We start from the raw sequence: 15,183 nt of genomic DNA, 5'->3' as shown, positions 1-15,183 counted from the left end.
AGCAAAGTCCACTACCATCTGTCCTTCAAGGTTCCTTTTCTTAACTCCAAACTTGCCCATCACCTCCTCATCACCTGTGTTCCCCTCACCAACATGTCCATTAAAATCTGCTCCTATCACCACTCTCTCACCCGTGGGAATAGTCTCTATCACCTCATCTAATTCACTCCAGAATCTCTCTTTCTCCTCTAACTCACAACCTACCTGTGGGGCATAACCACTAACAACATTCAACATCACCCCTTCAACCTCTAACTTCAGACTCATCACCCTGTCTGACACTCTCTTCACCTCCAGAACATTCCTCACAAACTCCTCCTTCAGGATCACACCTACCCCATTTCTCTTACTATCCACACAATAATAACAGCTTGAATCCTGCTCCTATACTACTCCTTGCTACCCTTCCACCTGGTCTCCTGTACACACAGTATATCCACCTTCCTTCTCTCCATCATATCAGCCAGCTCTCTACCTTTCCCTGTCATTGTACCAATATTCAGAGTTCCTATTCTCAGTCCTACACTCTTACCTTTCCTCTTCTCTCTCTGTCTGCACACTCTCCTCCCTCCTCTACTTCTTTGACCAACAGTAGCCCAATTTCCACCAGCGCCCTGTTGCTCAATGGTGCCGATGGCGGTCGTTGTTAACCCGGGCCTCGACCGATCTGGTATGAAATTCAGAGTACTGACGATTCGCATGGTTAAATTTGGTTAAATTTAATGTTTTACGCCGGACGCCCTTACTGACCCAACCCTTTCTATTTTGGGACCGGCACAGAAGTCACTGGACTGTGACCCCATGGCTAGATTATAAGCTCTGTGTGTACAATGTAGTAAAATTATAAACATCATCAACAGTTCAAAATTTAAATCAATCTAATATCACTATCTTTATCCTTTATAAACACTGGCATCTTATGCTGTAGAGGAAGCAACATTCGTTGTGTGTTAACTATTCATTATGTTTCCAATTGGTTGTAATGAAGACAAGATCAGTTTCACATAATATTGAGGTTCAAGGTTCTTTATTGTCAATACCACCATTTTTGCAGACATACAGAGGTATTTACATTGTCAATGCAGTCACTGCAGCATAGAACAGATTTTGTGTGATGGTACCATGGATTAAGAGCAAGGTTCCATGTCACAAAAAGTGGTGTGGAGTTACAAAAACAAATAAGAGAAAATGAAGACAGAAATTAATCACAAGACTAAGTAAAATTCTAACAATTGCACCAAAAAATTAAAGAAATATTTAAAGCTGTATATGTAAGCAACATTATAGACAAGAATACAACTCCATGAAAAAAGAAACAAAACTAAGCAAGTCACCAAAATATTGTAATCTTAAATCTACATTCCTCTGATTATTGATATTCCTCTGACAAAATGTGACTATGATGAATGTTACAAAGTAAAAGATTTACTGTTACACTTAACAAGTAGCCAGTTTGATGATGACCTTATTCTGCTGGAACATTACTGATTCTGGAGTCACTTTAAAATCATTACAAACATTTGTGGGTAATGATTATTTTATAAGTGCTATTGTTTGAAAACATGGCAGATTTTGTTTATCAATTCTTTTGATATAATTTCAATTAACATCTTAATGAGGATATCACAATAAGGGTAAACAATTTCAGCATATTCTCTTGCTTTCTCTTCATGCCACTTAGTTATCTTCGTTTTCTCTCTCTCAAGTTCTTCTCCTTCAAACTTCTTCGTGAGTTCTTCTATCTCTTTCATTCTCTGTGCTTTATTCTCTTCCAGGATTCGCTGTTTCTCTGCTTCTATCGCTCTCTCGGCCTCCTGAAGCATCTCTGTAGTGTAATATTCTCCACCATTTACAGTGACCATCTTATCAATCTGGTCCAGGAGCTGGATGACTTGTTCTGGATTCTGATCTTCATTATCGAACACATGGTATCCTCCATTGCATTTCCTGGTAAAATTCAAAAGCTTTATATTGTTGCGTACATATTGATGAATATTCTTTCCCTTTATTTCATCTCCATGAGTGAAGAGAGCCATCATGTACCAGGAGGACTTTTCCCCAAAAATGGCTTGAAATATTTCAGCTGTTTTTTCTTCTTGCTCTGTGAATCTACCTATTTGAATCACAACTAAAAAGACATGAGGTCCTGGAGCTGAGAATGGAATGCACAGCTTAATCCGACTGACCACCTTGTCTACAGATAACTGAGTGTCAAACAGGCCTGGAGAGTCAATAACAAAGACCTTTCTGCCATTTACAGTTCCACTGGCTTTCTCACACTGTGTTGTTACAGATGAAGAAGACACATCAGATTTAAAAGCCTTTCTTCCAAGGATGGTGTTTCCTGTTGCACTTTTTCCCACCCCCCCGTCTTTCCAATCAGCAGGATCTGAAGCTCCACAAATTCTTGAACTGTTAGAATATGGCATTAATTTTTTGCTTTGTTGGATTTTTGACATATTTTTTCATATATTATCAGAACCTTACCTTGTTCACTTGAAAAGTTGCTGTGATGCATCTGTGGGAAAACAGCATTTTGAGTGGGCTACTTTAGGTGTTCTTTATAAACACTAATTTTGTAAGTACAGAAGTGATACAACATGCTTGTGAAAGCAGAATCCAGATATTTTGTGCAGGCATGCAATAGCAGCACAAGTTAAATAGTATATTTAATTCATTTTCTTAAATGATGTGGCTATTGAGAAGACACATCAAAGGAAATGCGATTTCACACCAGATTATGTGCATGCTGCAGAAGCAGTTAGAAATAGCTTGAGGTTGCTTAAAAAGCAAGCTTAAGGTTTCTTCCTCACGTTTCCTCAGGGACTTGCTTCAGGCTTGCTCATTAAGGAAACATATTTTTATAATTCATATCCAGAATGTGTTTATTTCTGTAAGGCTGCTTTTGATAATGTCCACATAATAATATAATTAAAATATACTAATAATATACAAATAAAACCGAATATCTCAAACATTCCAACAGTTTAGAAAACGGCAGACAGGTCTTGTTGTTGTTGTAGTAGTTGTTCTTGTTCTTGTTGTTCTTGTTGTTCTTGTTGTTCTTGTTCTTCTTGTTCTTCTTCTGCTTTGTGTTCAGTGAAGGCGTCCTTTCTGGGAATTCATTTTTGGAAACTGCATAAGAGTCATAAAAATTATGTGTTCAGGCCTAAATAAAACAAAATGTTACAATTAATCTTGACATCTGATAACATTTCTAGAAGTTGAATTCTCACCTGCCATTGTACTTGTTGATCTCGGAGTGTCTCTGCTGTGTGAAGCACACTGTCTCTCAGAGGCTAAGTTTCGTAAACCAGTATCATGATTACTTTCACTTTTGTTTCCCCTCTCAGAGCAGCATTTACACAGAAAAGGATGCAAAAACACAGGTGAACATCAAAAGGGGTGGGACATATTAGGTGTCACAGGTGAAGAGTCAGTTCTCAAAGTTGATATGTGGTAAAGCAGGAATAACCGGGCAAGCGCAAGGATCTCATTGAATTTAAGGACTAAATTGTGATGGCTAGATGACTAGGTCAGAGCATCTCCAAAACAGCAGGTCTTGTGGTGGATTCCTGTAATGCAGTGCTTAGCAACTACCAGAAGTGGTTTAAGGAAGGACAACCAGTGAGCCGGAAAGTTAGTAATTATGTTTGGTGTGTAATTACTGGGAATACTGGGACTTTCCACTAGACTGTATTAAACACCTTCTCTTACACTGTCGATTGACATGTCTGCAGACTGTTTTTTTCTGTTTGGATATTTGCAAAATTCCACCTGGTAGGTATATCTGTAGTAAACACCTTCTCTTACACCGGGAAGGACAAGGTTGTTATACAAGCAGCACATTCCGTTCAGTAGCTCCTCCTCATCCTTAAATTAGTTAGTTGCTGTTTTCAGGTGAGTTTCCTTTGGTAAATAAAAAACTGTTTTTTTAAATAAACATTTTATTTTGTTTTATATAGTCTGGTTTATGTCCTTTAAAGTTTATCCTAAATGTTAGAATGCCTGTGAGATAGTAGCTATTTTTTATTTTTAACATTTGATTTTTGTTCCTCACAATTACAATATTTTTAATATTTAAAAAAACCATCAAATACTTTAAAATCATTCTTGTTTCAGGAGTCTCTCGCTAACTTAGACTTCAGCTAAAGTAAGTGGAGTCTGACCAGATAATCCAGCTCGGACAACATTTTTGTGTTTTGATGAACACGTTTAACTTCCTCATTAAAATGTAAAACTACAGATCCTTTACTGAGTATTTTTTTAATTTCCTGTGAATGTGTGAGCACAATATTGCCAAGGATTAACGTGGTGTTTCTCTTTAATTGTGCCTCTCTAACTTGAGATGTAGTTTTCGTTGTTGTTTTTAAATAAAATTGAATTAATAAGTGTTATCATATTTGAGTTAACAGTGTTAATATACAGCATTTAGAGCCAATGATGTTGTCACAAGTCTGTAGAGGTGGCAGATGCAACTGTAGTTTTATATGAAATTCCTTTCACTTTGAGGCAGTTTCACCCTCTGATGGAACTAATGTATGTAACTAATGTATGTGTGTAATTATGTAACTAATGTATGTGTGTAATTATGTAAGTAATGTAAATGTAACTAAATAATGTCATTTATACAACAGCAACCAAGGGCTTATGAGGAACTATTAGGTCAGTGTAGTTTCTGAGTTCATTATAGACACTAATTCCTTGCTGTTGCAAGCTGACAGATGTAACAGCAGATCCGTATTGATGTGATAGTCTCCAATTGGCTCTGTCCACGGCTGTCTCCTGGTCACAGGCTGTTCACACAGATCCATCCACAGCATCAGTGAGCACCACCAAGTGACGAGACTCCAACCAGGGGTAGAGCCAGTGGTCACACTGGAAACTCAGAACACTGGGAGCTCAACAGTGAGAGAGAGAGAGAGAGATTAAGTATGCTTATGTTCATGTGATGTTTTAAGACAATGTAGATTATGTGTAAAGTGCAGACAGGGACTCTGGAAAGACTAGCTATGACAGCATAACTAAAAGGGAAAGCCAGAAGGGGACAGATGTGAAGGCTTCCCGGGACATAAAGTGTTCAACCACTTCACAGTCAGCAAACCCGAGCATCTTGCAAGGGTGGTAAGGCAACAGCATCCAAACATCCCAGTACACCAAACACCAAACACATTATCCTCTCTGGTCAAATAAACAATTAAATCACTTTTGAAATCGGGTGCTGCTATCAGACTCGTATATAATGTCCTTTTGATTGCCAGTAAAACTGATCCAGCAATGGAGAACAAGATGACCCAAAAGTGGCGAGGCTTGGCACTAATCTTCAACCAACAAATATAGACAGAAACCTCAAAAGGTGGACGCTCACAAACATTCAAAGAAATACTATATTTTCTTTAGAAAAAGCATTGCTAACTAGTTATATGTATTTCTATGTCCTATACGTCTCAAGAACATCAGTGGTGGGCAAAGTACATATCTACTGTACTTGAGTGAAAGTAGAGATACCTTAGTTAAAATGTTACTCCAGTAAATATAGAAATCACTCAATTAAAATTTTTACTTGAGTTAAAGTACAAACGTACTTTAGTCGCTGAAGTATCCAAAGGTACATAAGTAGAAAAGTACTACATTTATCCTTGCTTTAATGTTGCCACTTTTTGTAATTAACTATTCATTTTATATAAGAAGAATCTGTCACTCTACTCACACATGCCTGTTAATACCAGGTCTTATAAATGAACATGATACAAACGTCAGTTAGCATTATTCTAAGCCGTCAAGGTGCACAGGGCACATAAGGTTGGCTGTAAAATGCCAGGAGTTGAGAACAATTAGGTTTTCCTATTAAGATTTATGATATAAGTGAAAAACGAAGCTTTAAAAATTAAAATATATAAAACATATATTTCACGGCAAAAGAAAATAGTAAGTACTATAGCAGGACAGTTTGACTTGTTAACTCTTACAGAATGACTGGAATGTGTGCTGGGCATGCCTCTGTTATGGAAATCAATTTGACACAAATGACAAGAAAGGATCTAAGCATATTTGTTCATCAACAGAAACTTGCTGCTATACAGATTCAGAAGAGAAAAAGTTCAAATTCAGGACAGTCAGTATTTCAGTATTTAGTTTAGTTAACTAATAAAGGAATTCCTTCCTACCTGGTCTCTAACAAAGAATGTCAGTTTACAAACCATGCATTTGCTGACTCTCTGAGAGAGAGCTAAAGCACCAATATTTCAGTGTATAATACCCAATAGCAAACAGAACTATTGAGAGATTCAATAGGATGCTGAAAGAGTGCATAAACACTTCCCAAATAATGCAAAGACCATGGAAAGAAGCATTAACAGAGTGCTTACAAAATTACTGTGCTACTCCACATACAACAACAGGAGATACCCCATTTGAGTTGTTGAGCTAAGTGAAGATGCGACAAAGTTGTATGTCTCACACAGAACTAAAACACTCAAGCAAGTAAGTGAGACTGTGAAGCATAAGCAACGAACAAGCAAGTAGTACATAGGTAGTATGTTTCCAGAGTGCTGAGCATGTTCATAAAGTATCATCCAGAATCACAGAACCTCTGACATTTGTTAAGAAAGTGGGGGCAAGTACTTATCTGCTAAGTGACGGTTGGAAGTGGAATGCATCTAAGCTGGCTCTCATCCCCATGGAGGCAGAAATCTACTCCAGTAATGGCTGTAAGGACAGTAATGAGACTATGCTGTATGGGTTCACTGTGCCTGAGAAGCTGTTTCATAAAATGAGGCAGGTTGAAAGTAGTTTCAAGTCTGTCCGTTACAGAATGTACATTGAAAAGTATGTGGCGGTGATTGTGAGTTTCAGACATCAGGGTACACAAGGATACAGTCTTTAGTTAATGATTATTTAAAATTGCTGTGCAAATATTAAACATGGCCTAGCCATAAAAAATGTAAAATAATGTCTATTAACCACTGAAGATATGTTTTAGAATAAGAGTAACCCCTTTCAGCCTTTTCTCTTGCTTCCTCTTCATGCTGCTTAGTTTTCTTCTTTTCTTCTCTCTCAAGTTCTTCTCTTCTCCTTCTATCGCTCTCTCGGCCTCCTGAAGCATCTCTGTAGTGTAATGTTCTCCACCATTTACAGTGACCATCTTATCAATCTGGTCCAGGAGCTGGATGACTTGTTCTGGATTCTGATCTTCATTATCAAACACATGGTATCCTCCATTGCATTTCCTGATGAAATTCAAAAGCTTTGTATTTTTGCGAACAATATAATCAATATTGATGAATATTCTTTCCCTTTAGTTGATCTCCATGAGTGAAGAGAGCCATCGTGTACCTGGAGGACTTTTCCCCAAAAATGGCTTGAAATATTTCAACTGTTTTTTCTTCTTCATCTGTAAATCTACCTATTTGAATCACAACTAAAAAGACATGAGGTCCTGGAGCAGAGAATGGAATACACAGCTTAATCCGACTGACCACCTCGTCTTCAGATAACTGAGTGTCAAACAGGCCTGGAGAGTCAATAACAGACACTTTTCTGCCATGTACAGTTCCACTGGCTTTCTCACACTGTGTTGTTACAGATGAAGAAGACACATCAGATTTAAATGCCTTTCTGCCAAGGATGGTGCACTTTTGCCCGCACCTGTCTTTCCGATCATCAGGATCCGAAGTTCATCACTAAATTCTGGAACTGGTAGAATATAACATTAATTTCTTGTCTTGTTGAATATTTCAAATGTTTTTTGTTAATGTTAATGTACAGTACATACCTTGTTCACTCACAGAGCTGTTCTGTAGCTTCCAAACCTTTGGGGAAAATAATAATTAGACTTGTCTATTTTCAATGTGTTAATATTAATACAATGTACAAAAATGATCTAATAAGTGACCTCCTGTGAACTTTGAGTTTTATTTATACTGTTATAGCTATAATGAAACACCTCTTTTCTATTATAACTTGGATACGATTGATGTTAGAGAAAGTATGCACTCACTTTCTTCATTTAAAATCGATATTTGAAGCATACAGCATTTTTTGTGTTATTTAATTTTATGATTTCTCTACCTTCGCTTTTCTAAACCACAATAGCAAACAGTAATACAAAACTACAAAGCTCTGTCTTGCATATAATGTAACATAAGTTTATTATGTATTATTACGTGTGAAATTTTAGCCTACCTGAATCCCAAAACCTGCCACAAGAACAAAACATGTGAGCAGCCGCAATTTAGAAGAAAGAAGCCAGGCCATGTACTGATTCAGCTGTCCTGAGAAATAAACACACAAATAAAATAGCTTAAAATACGACAATAAACACAAATGTGACTGTAAACAAATGGTAATTAAAATGAATAAACTAAAAACTATAAAAAAAAAACCTAATTAGTTTAAATAAACTAATTTAATAAAATAAAATAAACACACAAATAAAATAGCTTAAAATACTACAATAAACACAAATGTGACTGTAAACAAATGGTAATTAAAATGAATGTTTAAACACAACTAGGTTACTTTAAATATTGGCTGTAATCATAAAATTGAGACATGAAAACAAATATAGTCATTTTATCTCACCTGCCATCCTGTTGTTAAAGTTGGAGTCTCACAGATTTGAGTGTGGAGCTCACTGTCTCTCAGAGACTGAGTTTTGTTTAACTCTGAAAGAACAGTCTCGCTTTCATTTCCTGTTCTGCAGCAACAGTCAAACAAATCAGGATCATTTGCTTTGGCACTTGACCAGCCCATGAACTAAGCTTAAGCAAATGATGAACCCTTAAGGTTATGGTTAGAAGAAGCTAAGGCAGTATTAAAACATTATTATTTAGAAATTACAATTAATAGAGACACTCTAATTGCAGCAGTTGGCCAAGTGCAGCTTTCATGTTTTAATAATTGCTTTATGCCTTTTTACTTTTCATTACTTTTATGAAATTTACATAACCTAAAATATGTTAATTTAAAAATACTGGGGAACACATTGTATCATGCTTACTTCCTACATGGTTAGTGCTATTTGAGCATTTTTTCTGGATGTGAGAATTACAGTTTTTCTGTAGCTTCCTCATTAAATCTGCAAAGAAATTTGTCATGTACACACAGCATGACATATAAACATGGCCGCAGTGGACTCCACTACCTACAACATACCGGCACTTCCACATTCACTGTAACTGGACTTCTGATTGAATCTTAAATAAACGTGAAACAAGAACCTAAATGCTACTTCATATAAAGACCTTCAGAAGCCTTTAAGATTAAAAGGCCAAAGAAAAAAAAAACACCTAAAAAAGGTTCAAGGTAGATTCAAGTCTGTCCATTACAACATGTAGATAGAGAACCAGATAAGTAAGGTTGTAAGTTCAAATCCCAGCACAAGCTAGAGAAAAGGAGGCACTTAGTGCTTATCTACCCAGCTGTACAACTTATATACTCCATTATACTTCATTATAGCTTAAACAACTGTGCAGAAACAGGTATTTAGACTGGACGTTGCTAAAAGTACAGATGTACAAATAATAATATAATGTAGAAATGATCTAATGTGATCTGTGAACTTAACATGATTTAATTATACTATTACTATTATAAATATACTATTATAAATATAATGAAATTGTTCTTCTCTATTATAACATGGACAAGGTTGATGCTAGAGAAAGTATGCTCACTTGTTCTCTCATAGAGCTGCTCTGTAGCTTCAAAATCTTTGGGAAAAATAACAATTAACGCACAAATAAAATAACTCAAAGTATGTCAGTAAACACAAATGTGCCAGTATTCTTGAAAACTATAATTAAAATGAATGTTTAAACACAACAGGGTTACTTAAATATTTGCAACTGGGTTAATTAGATATTTGCTATAATCATAAAACTGAGATATGAAAACAAATACTGTCACTGTGTCACCTACCATCTTCAAGTGAAGTCAAGTCAAGAAGCTTTGTTGTCATTTCAACCACATATAGCTGATGCAGTATATTTAGTAAGTAAATTAAAGTTTAGTAAGTAAAGTATAAGTAAAACTTTGCATTTCCCATAACACACCACGACATATAAACATGGCTGCAGTGGACTCCACTACACCCAGCACCAGACTTTTGATTATGTTCACCTGTTTCCCAAAGTTAAGCCACATTGTTCTGTGTTCTGACGACACCAAGCCTTTAGCTCACGGTAATTATCTGGTTTTGATCCTGTTTTCCTCATCTGTTTGTGCTTTGCCTGTTTCTTTGATAACCTGTTTGTTGATTGTCTGTTTGCCTGTTTAGATTGCCTTGCATTTTGGATTTTAATAATAATAATAATAATAACCTGAATTATTTTTAAGAAACCACTAAACTGTACTTGTGTCCATTTTTGTGTCTTTGTTGTGACACTATACAGTATATAAATATAAGCTCTGTGTGTATAAAGCAGTAAAATGTTAAACATCATGAACAGTTAAATATCGGAATTGCTCTAATATTACTGTGGCATTTATCCTCCATAACCACTGACATCTTATGCTGAAGAGGAAGCAACATTCATGGTTTAAGTGCTAACTATTTATAATGATCTGGAATACAAGGTCAATGTCCCATAATATTGAGGTATATAAATTTATTTGTTCAAGTTACAGAAAATTCACTAAGGGCAAGGTGCCAGGTCACAAATAGTGATGAGGAGTTACAAAAACAAATCAAAAAGATACAGAAATTAATCACAAGGCTAAGTAAAATTCTAATTGCACCAAAAAAGAAAGATATACCTAAAGTTGTAATGTAAGTAACATTATACACAAGAATACAACTCCATGATAAAAGAAACAAAACTAAGGAAGTCACCAAAATATTGTAATCTAAAATTAAATGTGGAACAAAAACAAAAATGCTACAAAGATTTTACAAAAAGACCTTCAGAAACCATCAAGATTAAATGGGCAGGAAAAAGACACGTCCCTAGGAAGCACTCCTGAATGAGGCAGGTTCTAGGTAGTTTCAAATCTGTCCATTACAGCAGGTAGATAGAGAGGTAGGAGAGTGAGGTTGTGAGTTTAATGCCATGTCATTTGTCAGTTGCTTTGGATTAACCCAAAATGAAGTCAAGTAAAAGTAACTAATTACTATTCAATATTTTATGCACAGAATGGTCAAAGGTTCTTGATCAATAAAACCATGTTTTCATGTTGAATATTCATTACTACATTCCTCTGATTATTGATATTCCTCTGACAAAATGTGACTATGATGAATGTTACAAAGTAAAAGATTTACTGTTACACTTAACAAGTAGCCAGTTTGATGATGACCTTATTCTGCTGGAACATTACTGATTCTGGAGTCACTTTAAAATCATTACAAACATTTGTGGGTAATGATTATTTTATAAGTGCTATTGTTTGAAAACATGGCAGATTTTGTTTATTAATTCTTTTGATATAATTTCAATTAACATCTTAATGAGGATATCACAATAAGAGTAAACAATTTCAGCATATTCTCTTGCTTTCTCTTCATGCCACTTAGTTATCTTCTTTTTCTCTCTCTCAAGTTCTTCTCCTTCAAACTTCTTCCTCAGTTCTTCTAACTCTTTCTTTCTCTTTGCTTTATTCTTTTTCAGGATTCGCTGTTTCTCTGCTTCTATCGCTCTCTCGGCCTCCTGAAGCATCTCTGTAGTGTAATATTCTCCACCATTTACAGTGACCATCTTATCAATCTGGTCCAGGAGCTGGATGACTTGTTCTGGATTCTGATCTTCATTTTCAAACACATGGTATCCTCCATTGCATTTCTTGATGAAATTCAAAAGCTTTGTATTGTTGCGTACATATTGATGAATATTCTTTCCGTTTAGTTGATCTCCATGAGTGAAGAGAGCCATCATGTACCCAGAGGAATTTTCTCCAAAGATTGATTGAAATATTTCAACTGTTTTTTCTTCTTGCTCTGTGAATCTACCTATTTGTATCACAACTAAAAAGACATGAGGTCCTGGAGCAGAGAATGGAATGCACCGCTTAATCCGACTGACCACCTTGTCTACAGATAACTGAGTGTCAAACAGGCCTGGAGAGTCAATAACAAAGACTTTTCTGCCATGTACAGTTCCACTGGCTTTCTCACACTGTGTTGTTACAGATGAAGAAGACGCATCAGATTTAAAAGCCTTTCTTCCAAGGATGGTGTTTCCTGTTGCACTTTTGCCTGCACCTGTCTTTCCAATCAGCAGGATCCGAAGCTCATCACTGGATTCTTGAACTGTTAAAATATGACATTTTATTAATTCATTTTTAACAAATTATTTTTTTGCCTGGATTTTTTGGCATATTTGTCCATATATTATTAAAACCTTACCTTGTTCACTTGAAGAGTTTCTCTGATGCATCTGTGGGAAAACAGCATTTTGAGTGGTCTATTTTAGATGTTCATTATAAACACTAACTTTAAGTTAAGTTGTCTTTATTTGTCACATATACATTACTGCCCAGTGACAATCTTTGTAAGCACAGAAGTGATCCAACATGCTTTTGAAAACAGAATCCAGATATTTAATGCAGAAATGCAATAGCAGCAGATGCTAAATACTATATTTAATTAATTTTCATATACAGGCTATTGAGAATGCACAACAAAGGAAAAGCAACTTCAGACCAGAGTATGCACATGCTGCAGAAGCAGTTAGAAATTGCTTGAGGTTGCTGAAAATGTTTTCATGTCATTTGGTAATCTGTATATAATGCAACGTTTTGCGCCAAGAATTTAGCCATAGTGACGTCTAAGGTGTTTTCCAATTAGTATTCAAGAAGAGTTCAAGATTTCTTCCTCACGTTTTCTCAGAGACATTTTTCTTGCCATTATTGCTTCTGGCTTACTCATTAGGTAAACAAGTTTTTAAAATTTATATCCAGAATTTATTTATTTCTGAAAAGCTGTGTTGTAACAATGTCCACTGTTAAAAGCACTATACAAATAAAACTGAACTGAATGAAATTGAATTGAACTGAATAAGATGGAGTATTTGGTACCTGATATCCATTTAATGTTAAGCTACAGCTCAATTTCTTGTAAATAATCTAACTTTAGGCTTAATAACAGAAGTATTATGTCAGTCAGGATATTTCAGCCTACCTGAATCCCAAGACATATCACAAGCAAAAATCCCAAGCATCCAAACATTCCAAAAAGAGGCAGCCAGGTCTCCTGTTTTGTGTTCTGAGAATGCCTCTCTCCTGGGAACTCATTTTCGGAAACTGCATAAGAGTCAAAGAAATTGTGTTCAGGCCAGTATAAAATAAAATGTTACAATTAAATAAGATATGCTAATAACAATAACCATATGGCAATTTTTTTATTCAGTTAAAATCAATGTTTAGACTTTTCACACTTGAAATATTTTACTCTGGGTCATTGTAAACCCCGGCTGAAAAGAAGCCTGAGTTATCTTCATGCTACACACCGCTCATACTTTAACAGTGGTTAACATTTAATACTTGGTATTCATAACCTGTCATTTCACACTGTTCTTGCAGTTACCTTATTCTTTGTGTTTGAGTAGCCAGAAGATGTCAGAGGCTGGTGTGCAAAGTAAAAGGTAAATTTTTTAATGCCCTGCGAATGTGTGGGGCACAATAATGCCAAGGATAATGTGGGGTTTCTCTTTAATTGTGCCTTTCTAAATAGAGATATGTTTTGTTGTTGTTGTTGTTTTATAAAATTTAATTAATAAATGTTATCATATTTGATTTAACATTGTTAATATACAGAATTTAGAGCCAATCATGTTGTCACAAGTCTGTAGAGGTGGTGGCTACAATTGCAGCTTTTCATTAAATTCCTTTCACTTTGAGTCATTGAATTCATCAATGAATTCTTGAACTGGTAGAATATGACATTAATGTTTTGCCTTGTTGGATTTTTGGCATATTTTTTGCATATATTATTATAACCTTACCTTGTTCACTTGAAGAGTTGCTGTGATGCATCTGTGGGAAAACAGCATTTTGAGTGGCCTACTTTAGATGTTCAAAATAAGTACTAACTTTGTAAGTACAGAAGTGATCTTATTCTTAAATAGAAGGTCTATTTCTTGTAAATAATCTAACTTCAGGCTTAATAACTGATAATTCAGCCTACCTGAATTCCAAGAAATACCACAAGCAAACATCCCAAACATCCAAACAGATTTAAAAAAGGCGGCCAGGTCTTCTTCTTCTGTTTCGTATTCTTTGAAAGCTTCTTTTTTGGGAGCTCATTTTGGAAAACTGCATGAGAATAAAAAAAAAATGATGTGTTCAGGCCAGAATAAAATAAATAAATAATTCTTGGTATTCATAATCTCACACATTCCTAAACCCTGGTTTAACATTCTTATTTGCATTTTAAATAATGCAACTCTTATGCTTCACATCTGTTTGTCCCTTATTCAGTATCTGCTGTACTTGAGTGAGATACCTTAGTTAACAATATTACTCAAGTAAATGTAGAAGTCAAAAGTTTAAATGTTTACTTTAATTAAAATACAAAAGTACTTGTATCCAGTTTTTTTTGGTATTTTTTTGTAATTAACTGTTATTTTATTTAAGAAGAGTCTTTTGGCTTTTTAAAGTTAGTTGAACAGGCGTTCGCTGATATCTAACTTCGGCTAATTTTGAGTGTCACATATTTCCCCCGCCTGATGCTACCGACTACCAAAACTTTTTCTTGAAGTGTTGCTCCGTCCTGGTTCTAATATCACATCGTTCCACACTCTACACCTGTACACTGTAAACCTTCATCAATGCATAAAAGCAGGGTTTAGAACAACGATAACCTAAGCCTAAGCTCATTATTATTAATAATAATAATAATAATAATAATCCTAATTTTTACATCTGATTACATGTCTAGAAGTTGAATTCTCACCTGCCATTGTTCTCCTGTTCTCCGTGATCTCAGAGTGTCTCTGCTGTGTGGAGCACACTGTCTCTCAGAGGCTAGGTTGTATATACCGGAATGATTTCACTTTCATTTTCTCTCTCAGAGCAGCATGGAAATAAAAGGGAGTGAGACACAGCTGCTTTGTCTGGATCAGGATAAACTTCTCTAAGGATAGGTGTGGTGAGTAATTAGTGTTTGGTATGTAATTGATTAATTAGACTTAATAAAAAATAAAGAAAACCTCACCAGGTGGGACAGGTGCACAATGTGGTGCACAA

At 35.5% G+C, this 15,183-nt stretch overlaps 1 pseudogene; it reads right to left on the bottom strand.

Annotated features, from left to right (window-relative positions):
- Positions 1-1,048: 1,048 nt before the first annotated feature.
- Positions 1,049-14,972, bottom strand: LOC131348325 (GTPase IMAP family member 8-like; annotated as a pseudogene).
- Positions 14,973-15,183: the final 211 nt, after the last annotated feature.

Source organism: Hemibagrus wyckioides, linkage group LG03 (genome assembly GCF_019097595.1).
Source record: "Hemibagrus wyckioides isolate EC202008001 linkage group LG03, SWU_Hwy_1.0, whole genome shotgun sequence".
NCBI classification, from domain to species: domain Eukaryota; kingdom Metazoa; phylum Chordata; class Actinopteri; order Siluriformes; family Bagridae; genus Hemibagrus; species Hemibagrus wyckioides.
This window is presented reverse-complemented; position numbering and strand designations above follow the sequence as displayed.